Consider the following 10,000-nt stretch of genomic DNA (forward strand, 5'->3'; position numbering starts at 1 on the left):
AATATCTTACATACTCTATTTAGCCCAGCTAAATGGGACCCATTTTTCGTGATCCCCCCTACAGCTCTTTACTCAGGCAACACTCTTCTCTTTCAACGATGCCTCCAAAAACAAGTGGGCAGAGTCCCCTTCCTTACCAGACGGGATCGCTCCCGTCTCGTAACAGTCAGATCTGAAACTGAAGCTAGAGCATTATCAAATCTACGTGATAACTCTGGCAACCCCATTCCTGCAGAACCTCATCCAACTCTTAATACTTGTACTGGAACTGTCTCTATCTCCCCAGCAAACTGCGCAGTCGATACCAAAGGTTGGTTAGACTGCGGAGAAGGCTTACTCGAATGCCTCAAAGACCAAGACGTGAAATCAGTAGATTGCTACACCATTCCTCCTAGAAGTCAGCGTAAGAAACCCACCAACATTGCCAAAATTACTTTCAGTGCACATGACCTTCCCATTCGTGTCTACACTGGTGGATAATTCCTCCCTGCTCGACCATACCAACCTCCTCCCCGTCAATGTCAAAACTGTTGGCGATTTGGACAACCTGCCAAACACTGCCGATCCACAGACCGATTCCCCCTCTGTGCTCAACCCGATCAAACTGCTCTGCACAAACACGTATATGTGCTAACTGCGGCGTCCCGTAATGTATTTTATAGAGGCTGTCCTACTTACAAGTTCGAGTCTGAAGTAGCAACTCTCAGATACAAAAATGGTCTCACTCTACGTGAAGCCAGACAGGAAGCACGCCGACAGGGTTTCTCTTATACTCCCCACTCCAGTAATGTCGCTCGTTCTGCCCCTCCCCTCCACCTCAAGATGTTCCTACAACCTCCCCTATACCTACCTACTTTCCCCCACTTCCACTTCTCCATTCTACCTCCCCTAGACACTCCAATCTCAACTACGGCCCCAACACCGTCCCCTCTCCCTCCCCGCACTACCCGCAGTAGACCTACCCCTACCGCACGCTCACCTCCACCTACCTTTGCCTTTATTCCTCAAACACCAGTCTCCTCTCCCCCCTCAAAAGAAAGCCTTTGTCTCACAAAACTCTCCAACCAACTCCACTGCAGAAACTATGGTAGATATTTAAAGCTATATGCTTGAGAAACAAAATTCCACAAGTGCTCCCTCCACACTCGAAGTGACTGCCGATATCCATCCTTCTCCTACTCCCTCCCAGCACAACCCCTCAACTCTAATACCGATATCTATCCCCCTCCTACTCATAATCCCCCTACAACCTCTATTTTTTACTTGTTCTACGTTTTTTCGTAAAAAATTATGTGAACATTCTCAACCAATTCTGAAAGAGAAAAATGTCAATCAGAAATGTCAGTCGTTTGTATACGTTGTTCATCTGCGCTTACCATTTTACTTTGAGAAAAAATACTCTCAAATGCCGAAATAAGTATCACCTCTCTCCCACATGTAAGACAACGTCGAGAGAGTTCTAAGTCAATTGAGAAAAGACTTCGTTTTCCGTACGGGGATTATAGGCCTATCTATGTATATGCGCATACATACCCCCCCCCCCCCCATCCCATACTCGTTGATCATCCCTGCCTTAGACTTCAACCCTCGCCTCAGCCAACTTTGCTTTCCTTTCCCTCTCTTTTCGTCCACTTCTGTCCACATCCTAGAGTGTGAGAGCCGTGCCGACGAAAGGCTGGCTCTGTCAGTCCTGAACGGCCTTCGTACTCTGTTTCCTCTTCCCTCTTTACCCTTTTCACTACCATGCTAAGCTACAGTGCTCTACGACCTTTGACAACTAAAAAAAAATCGTTCTAACCTTTTCACCACAATACTTTCTCATAGTGCTGTATGACCTTTCCTTACTTGGGACTTGGCCCTAAGCCTCACCCTATCGACAAATCTTGAATGCGTCACAAATGACCTTAGATGTTGATACGGCAGAAAATATTCAATAAAAAAGTAATGCGTATACATTTACGCAAAATGTGTGAATATAGATATATTTGTATATATATATGTATATATATATTACATATATGTATTTGTGTGTGATAAGGTTGGGCTTGAAAGGGGTCCTGCTGGAGGGTTTATCGGGGAGGTGGATTGAAACCCCCACAAGAGACCTGTGCTCCGGGTGCCGAGGGCGGAGCAGTGACGAGTGAGACCGTCGTCTGTCCTTGTCTCTCTCTGCTCTTCTGCGTCTCCCTTTTGTCGTTATGTCCCTGCTGTCTGATGAGACGTCCTTTTATGCAGCTATTCCTTGTGAGGGCGTATGCTTGCTTAAGACACAGAAATGTCAGAAGTGAAAGTAGAGTGAACACCAGGTCACCTGAAGGAGGAAGGCAGCTGCCAGGGATGGAGTTGCAAAGGAGGGAACCATCTGGCTTTCGGGCATATGACTGACAGTGTTTATAAAGGCATATGAACAGATCGAACAATATAAATGATAAAAGTGCTGAGACATCATTTTATGTAGTTTATTTATGATTTTTATCAAGATGACCATTTTTTTCTAATAATAATAAAGCTAAGCAAAACATGAGCACTGCAAGCTTCACACTACTGTAAGATTATAGAAGATAGAATAAGATTATTTGATGAACAAAGTAAAAACGATATCCTGCTGGTTTCTTTGAGCTTTTTTTTTTTCTTTGCTGTATCATGAGTTTGACTACTTGTGAAATGACGAAATCTTTTCTTGTACTATCAGTTCTTTTTATTTTCATTGTCAGCCAAAATTAAAGTGCTGATTTGAATTTATTTTCTTTCAAATCACAAATTTATGAGACAAATTGCAAGAAATCAGCAAAATATATATACATTTTACTCATTCATAAGAATACAATTCCAGACTTTTATAATCTTATGCCTATGATAATATTATACAGAAAATGATCCAAAATTGCAGACCTAATTTCTATTTTGCTGTATCATGAGTTACTTGTGAAAAATCTATTATTTTAATAATTCACATGAAATATTCAAAATTATAGAGCTAATGTGATTTTAACATATATATTCTTTTTTTTTCAAATATACATCTAGGAGAACACGAACAAATTTCTCCCAAGAATTCAGCAAAATATATTTCCTCATAAAAGAATTATCCCTAACTTCTATAAAATCTAATACCGGAGTGATAATAGTTTTGTTAGTATATTTTGTCCAATTTTAATTAAACAGAAATACGGTCATGTTAACAGTTGCTATATAATCATGATTTGTCTCCTGATTTATGGCTACCTAGAGAAAACTTTACAATAGGAATGCAACAACCGATAGCCGTGAGCTCTACATTCTGGCAGATTGCACTACATTCACATTGTCTGGTTTATTTTTATGACTAATTCGAAGGTATTTAGAAATTACAGTTCCACAGAAAGCGATAATCACGGCCTTTGACGCTTCAGCAAAGGTCATCATCACATTTCCATTGATTTTCATGAAATGTGAATGATTTATACAAACGACTAACACTGCCAAATGTAGATTTTATCAATAATGAACGTGGCAATATGCGCATTAGTTAAATATTAGCATATATTCCCTATATACGCCATTTTGAGTAATACAATTTCGATCTGATCTATTACTTTCTTGGCCTTTTTGTGACACAACACCTGTCTGAGACAAACTGGCTGAGAACACATTCAAAAAAGGTATTAGACAAAATTTTAGACAATTTTTCTGACTGGGACACTTTTGAGTCTCAAATCTTATTCTCAGAATTGCCTGACAACGTTCGTGGCTTCTGCTGTGATTTGTCTGCAGAAGAATGGAGTTGACAAAACCCTGCCCACTCCCACATCTTTCTCCCATATAAACAAAACTATAAAGAGATTTTTTAAATGATTATTTTAATTTACGCTACTAGTTCTGACACCAAATTTTGCTTCTCAATCAGTTCAAATCTCCCGCCAAAACGACCAAGTCACAAACACGCATGTTCATCGAGGCGAGCCCTCGGACGCTGACGAAACGACCCACCACGCCCTTCGACTGAGTGAACACAGCCCTACTACTTTTCAGCGCTGGGGAGGAGTGGGAGAAGAGGTTGTAGGTCGTGAAGTTTCCATTCAACCTCATCTCATGGCCCACGCGAATCTGGTGGGCGAGTGGGTGGGTGGACGGGTAGGTAGCCAAGTGGGTGGGTGGGTAGTCCAGTATTCGGACGGGTTGTCAGTGGGTAGTCCATTAGGTGAGTTGGAGGGCAGTCAAGTGGATGGGTGAGTAGAAGGGGGAAGGAAGAGAAAAAATACATTAGAAGACTGAAGAGCTTAGGTTCTCTGGTTAGGAACAAACTGAAGCATAATTTTATTCACTACTTTTATCATACTCAACTAGTATTCTAAACTCCATATTTACAAAACAAAAATAATAGTAATAAAAGTTATAAGGACATTGGTACCGGTGATAATGCCGATGACAATGATGACATGATTATGACGAAATAATAAAGTATAGATAAAAAAGAAAAGAATAAACTCCCCAAAGAGAAAAAACTTTAACCTCGTAATTATTCAAGTTGCTGCTACCGATGTCGATGAGGACCACTTTCCTGGGCAGCCCGAGGTCGATAAGCAGCCAGGCCGACGAGGAGTAGTAGGACATGAAGCAACATGTCGGGTCCTCCGAAGAATAGTGAAGGCAAGAAAGGTCATCAACAGCGTTCGCCGGCGGAGAGCTTGAATCAATTTTATTCCCGTAAGACAGGGCATGAAGAGGGACATAGGATAGAATTTATAGGAGTTCGTTACAAATCTTTTATTTTTCAAGGGCTCTTGGATTATTCAAGTGCGCGGACGCACACATGCACGGATGTATAGATGCACATATACAGGGGCTTCACTCACATACCTAGGATAATTGCTTACAGCAAAAGCCGGTCGCTGGAGAGCCGTGTTATTCCGATCACTCTGGTAAAACTGTCGTCCATTTCTGGCAGTTTTGGAATGCGCTCCAAGGCCTTCTAGTACACACGAATGTTCTGTCAAAAGGAATTAAATGGAAAAAAAATTCTTATTTGCATGGAATACGTCAGCAATCGGGAAGATTGTGTTGCGACACAATATTTGTACAGCAGAGTGTTTTGTGATTACTTTTAGTACTAATGGAATATACGTTATTCTAACAGACACAAAGACGAATGCGGTAAAACTCGAAAGATGTCTTCGAATGGGGAACCAGTGGACAAAATCGTATCCTTCCATCTTGTTCAAACACGATTGAGTACTAGTTCATTCTTAGATATGGTTCCTATTATCTATTAAAATCGGTACTAGCTATCCAGCAACTGTTCTCAAGTAAACACGTAATTAGTTACAATACTTGCTATCTATTAGCTACGTTATCTGCTATCTATCAAATATGGCATCTTTCACCAATTAATACTAGACTACTTGTTACAAATTACATGTGTTACTTGCTATTTCTTAGGCTTTAATAATCCAACACCTTAATTGTCAGTCCTCGCAAGTCTAAGTGGTTCTTAAGAACACCAAAACAGACCGAATCAAAGGTAAAACGGCTTGAAACGGAGTTTGTAGATTATTCTTATCTTTTGATGCAAGAATTGTACTTTATATATCTATTTAAGTACACATAATGAAAACTGAGTTGGTATCTGGCCTGGGAATCTATGGAGCACAATTTTCAGTCTCTCCCAGTTTGTGTACGGGCGGGTGCGGCCATATTGGAGACAAGATTGGTTGGCTGGGTGTTTGGAAAATGTGGCTCTGCACTTTAAGCTCGTAGATTCACTTTTGTCAACGATTTTCCAAATTTTCCAAACATCCAGCTAGCCAATCATCACCCATAACAAACCGAAATGGGACTGAAAATCATGCTACAGAAATCATTGAATTTCAGGCCAGAAACGAACTCAGTTTTCATTATGTGAACTTAAATAGTTGTACAAAGTACAATTCTTGCATCAAAAGATAAGCCTATAAGTTAATTGTCACGTGTTATGTCCTGTACATGTCTTGTGGTATATGCTGCATGTGTGCCGTGCATGTATGAACTGCCAATACAGTTCTTAGCCAGCTCTAAATTGCCGGACGGGTAGTTTCGGGCTGGGAGGGCCAAGGGCGCCGGGAAACTGCTGTGAGAGTCAGTCGTCTGGTCGCCCTTGTGCTGTCCAGACATGCTTTTGTAGTGTCGCCTTTTTATGAACCATTTTATAAATCCTTTTCTTCTCATTAAAGAAGCAAGCTGGTAGCTTTTATTTACACCACAAGCTATCTAGATAACGCCTGATGAGGCGACGCTAGGCAAAAAGCGTTATTCTTGCTGCTGCCATCGGTGTGGTGCGTTTGACGCAAGGTTAATCCCAGAGTAAGATGGCTCAACCTAATAATGTGCGTGCACAGTCCTGGGCGAGAGCACACACTATGCTGAGTGATAAGCATGTTGATGCTGCAGGAATTTCTTCTTGCCGAAATGGCACTCACATGTCGCCAAAGGGAGAAATGTCAAATTAGCCACCATGGAGACTTGGCGAGTCTGGCTTTGTTGGACCTGTGGCCGAATGGGACATTTTCAGCAGCATGTCTGCCGAAGGGAAACGACTCTGGAGGGGACGACTAGTGAGTGGCGCTCTTCCGGTAGTGCAGCTGATTGTCGACGATCGACCCTGTCAAGTTCTGGTTGATACAGGCTGCACGGACACCTTAGTTTATGCCTCGTGTTGTTTGCAGTGGCAGGCGAAGATGACCATCATTACAACTATCAGCGGAGACACGTTTCAGTGCACCAGTCAGTGCACCAACATACATGTTCTCGTGGTGAACAAGCGACTGTTGGGCGTGGTGTAGTGCTTCATGTCGCTGGTATTTCAGTGCTTGGAGGCGTTGTGGTAAGGTCGCTGACGGAGGTGAGTTTCTGTGAGACTAAGCTGATATGTGGCACTGCGTCCCAGGTGCCACTAATGATAGACGCACCAGACTACAGAGTAAAGCTTGATGCAGTTCGTTGAACGTGGACATAGAAGTGGAAGGATGGGGTAGCACCTGAATGCTTAAACAAAGTGGTTACACAATATATTGTATCTACATCGATGCGTGAGGAGTTCGACAAGTAACTGGACTTGTGGATTGTGAATGGTTGGCTGGTGTTTCACAATGAACGGCAGCATGGAGAGCCGCAAGGACTCGTGCGTCAGAACAACTAAGGCAAAGTATGGTTTGTGTTGGATTAACGGGAGCCCATATCCGCATTTACAGCCGATAGTGACATTTACGCCGACCAGTTACGCAGGTGGCACCGGCATGGCGCGAATGTAGCCGTCCTCGACCTGCGCAAAGCTTGTTTACAATTGCATGTCGATCAGCAGTTGTAGGCGTTTCAAACAGTGAAGGTGCGGAATCGACGGTATTGTCTGACGCGCCTTGGATTCGGACTTAACATCGCACCGCTAGTTATGAAGGCCGTCATTAAAACCATTCTCATGCAGCAATCAGAGATTGCACGACCAGTGCTGCCATATGTCGATGACATGCTGCTCAAGGAGGATTTGGTAAGCGCAGACCAGGCAGCTGCACATTTTACTGCTTTTGGTCTGGAGTGCAAACAGCCACACCAAACAGTCGACAGAGCAAGGTTACTGGTACATGTGCAGGTTACTGGTGGCGAGCTACACTGGAGATGCGACAACACTATTGAAGAACCACCAGACCGAGTGACACGTCACACAGTATTTGCATGATGTGGAAGGCTCATTGCGCATTTGCCTGTGGATGGCTTCGACCGGCGACTACATGGCTGTGCAAAAAAGATGACGCGTGATTGGGACGGCGCCACGAACGACGCTGCATTAGCGAGACAGATGAAGTCTGTGGCAGAGTGGTTACACATGTAGGATCCATGTCGTGGTGGTTAGTGCATGTGTGGAAATCGGGTGACAGTGTGGTCCAACGTAAGTTCCTGGGCTGCAGGTATTGTTTTGGAGAAGGCACAGGGTGACGACATTGAGGATGTATGCTGGCTGCGGCAGGACATGACTCTGCACATGAATTTGGCAGAACTAGATGCTACTATCTGGGGTGTTAATCTGGCTATCACGTGGGGCATGAAGACTGTTGAGCTGAGGACAGACCCTGAGACTATACATCGGTGGATTGATGACACATTGAGTGGTCAGGCTCATCTATGAACTAAGGCGCAGGGGGATATGTTGATTCGCGGCTGTGAGGACATCATCAGGCAGCTAGTGTCAGAGCTGGAGTTGTGAGATCTGCCAAAAATCGTGCCGACCTGTTGGAATGGCTGTGGAGTGCCTTGGTATCAGTGAATGGAGCAATGACTAATGATCAGCATGTCGCCAAGGCTAGTGTCGCTAATGAACACATGCAAGCTGGTCATGTGGGTATTCAGCGCACACGGTTCTTTGCGCGACGTGAGATACATGGGAGGTCATTAAGGAGTGATATGTGTCAGTCCATTGATCCAGCCCCCATGAGATGGTAGTATGGGTCACTGAGCATGCCGGATACATGATAGCGACTAGCTATAGGTGTTATACTTGGGATAAGACCACCTGTCTACCGTCGACTATGGGCCGTCGCGGTTCTGTTTGTAGCGATACATGCACCAACTGGATGGAGGCAATATTCACCTAGAAGTCTTTTACGAGCGAGGTGCGCCTGTCGAGTTACTCAGTGACAATGACGCCTCCTTCCGTGGCAGAGGACGACCACGGCCAACCAATCCCTGGTGGGGATAATGATGACCCATTACTGTGCGTCGACTTAGCAGCACAACAACCTCTGTGGACTGGACTGCCGCAGGAGGAGCCAGGACCAGCAGAAGAGCAAGAAGTCGTGCTCCGTAGAAGTGAGCAGCTGCGGCGCCCTCCGCTCAGATTGTGTTGCGATGTTGGAGATCAGGGAGGGGTGTAATGTTATGTGATTGTAGGCCTATAAGTCAGTTGTGTCCCGTGTTATGTGTCTTGTATATGCCTATTTTCTTCTTATTAAAAAAGCAAGCTGACAGAAGCTTTTATTTACACCACAAGATCTCAACACAATACCTACCTAGGTACCTATACCCGACACAAGACCTCAGAGAGCAATGGATCGCACAGAGGGACTCGGAGATCGTGTCGATGGTCACAGCGTTGCCTCCAGGGTACCACGGCGCGGCGGCAGGATCGCTCGGGATGACGTACTTTAAAGGTTCCTGTTCCTGAGAAGCTCCGACCAACCTCATCCCTGCGAGATGGGTTGCGATGGTGAGGAGAGCTAGAGAAGCGCTCAACATCTTGCCTGCGTCTGGGAAAGAGAGCGAGAGAGCATTAGAATGGAAAGGAGGGTCTTTGTTTCATTAATGAATGATAGTAACAACACACAATCACACACACACACACACACACACACATATGTATATATATATATATATATATATATATATATATATATATATATATATATATATATATGTATGTATGTATTTATGAACCGTATCCATGTTGACAAATGTAGAAAAGGTATGAATGAGACTGGATATCTTCACAATACAAGAGATGTATTTGCCGGTTTCGATTACGTCTTCATCAGAAATACATGTATTGAAATACATGTATTGGTATTGTGAAGATATCGTCTCATTCATACCTTTTCTTCATATATATATATATATATATATATATATATATATATATATATATATATATATAGATTCATTGAAAATAAAGGCTTTCTGTCGCATGGACCAGAAGTTTTCCCAGCGGGGGTCACAACTCCCAAGGGGGCAAGAGATCATTTTGAGAGGAAGGTGTTGCAGGATCTCGTGACCTCTCAAAATGATCTCTCGCCCCCCTTGGGAGTTGTGACCCCCGCTGGGAAAACTTCTGGTCCATGCGACAGAAAGCCTTTATTTTCAATGAATCAAGAGCAGTTCCCAAATCTGTAATGCTCTCAGCACTGAATTATGTCAGTTCTTATAAAATGCACATTTTCCTGAAGTTGGTCTGAAAGAAAGTTATTTTTCAATACGTAGTCAGTGTTTTGTGACGGTATTG

The sequence above is a fragment of the Penaeus vannamei genome, chromosome 11, assembly GCF_042767895.1.
Source record: "Penaeus vannamei isolate JL-2024 chromosome 11, ASM4276789v1, whole genome shotgun sequence".
NCBI classification, from domain to species: Eukaryota; Metazoa; Arthropoda; class Malacostraca; order Decapoda; family Penaeidae; genus Penaeus; species Penaeus vannamei.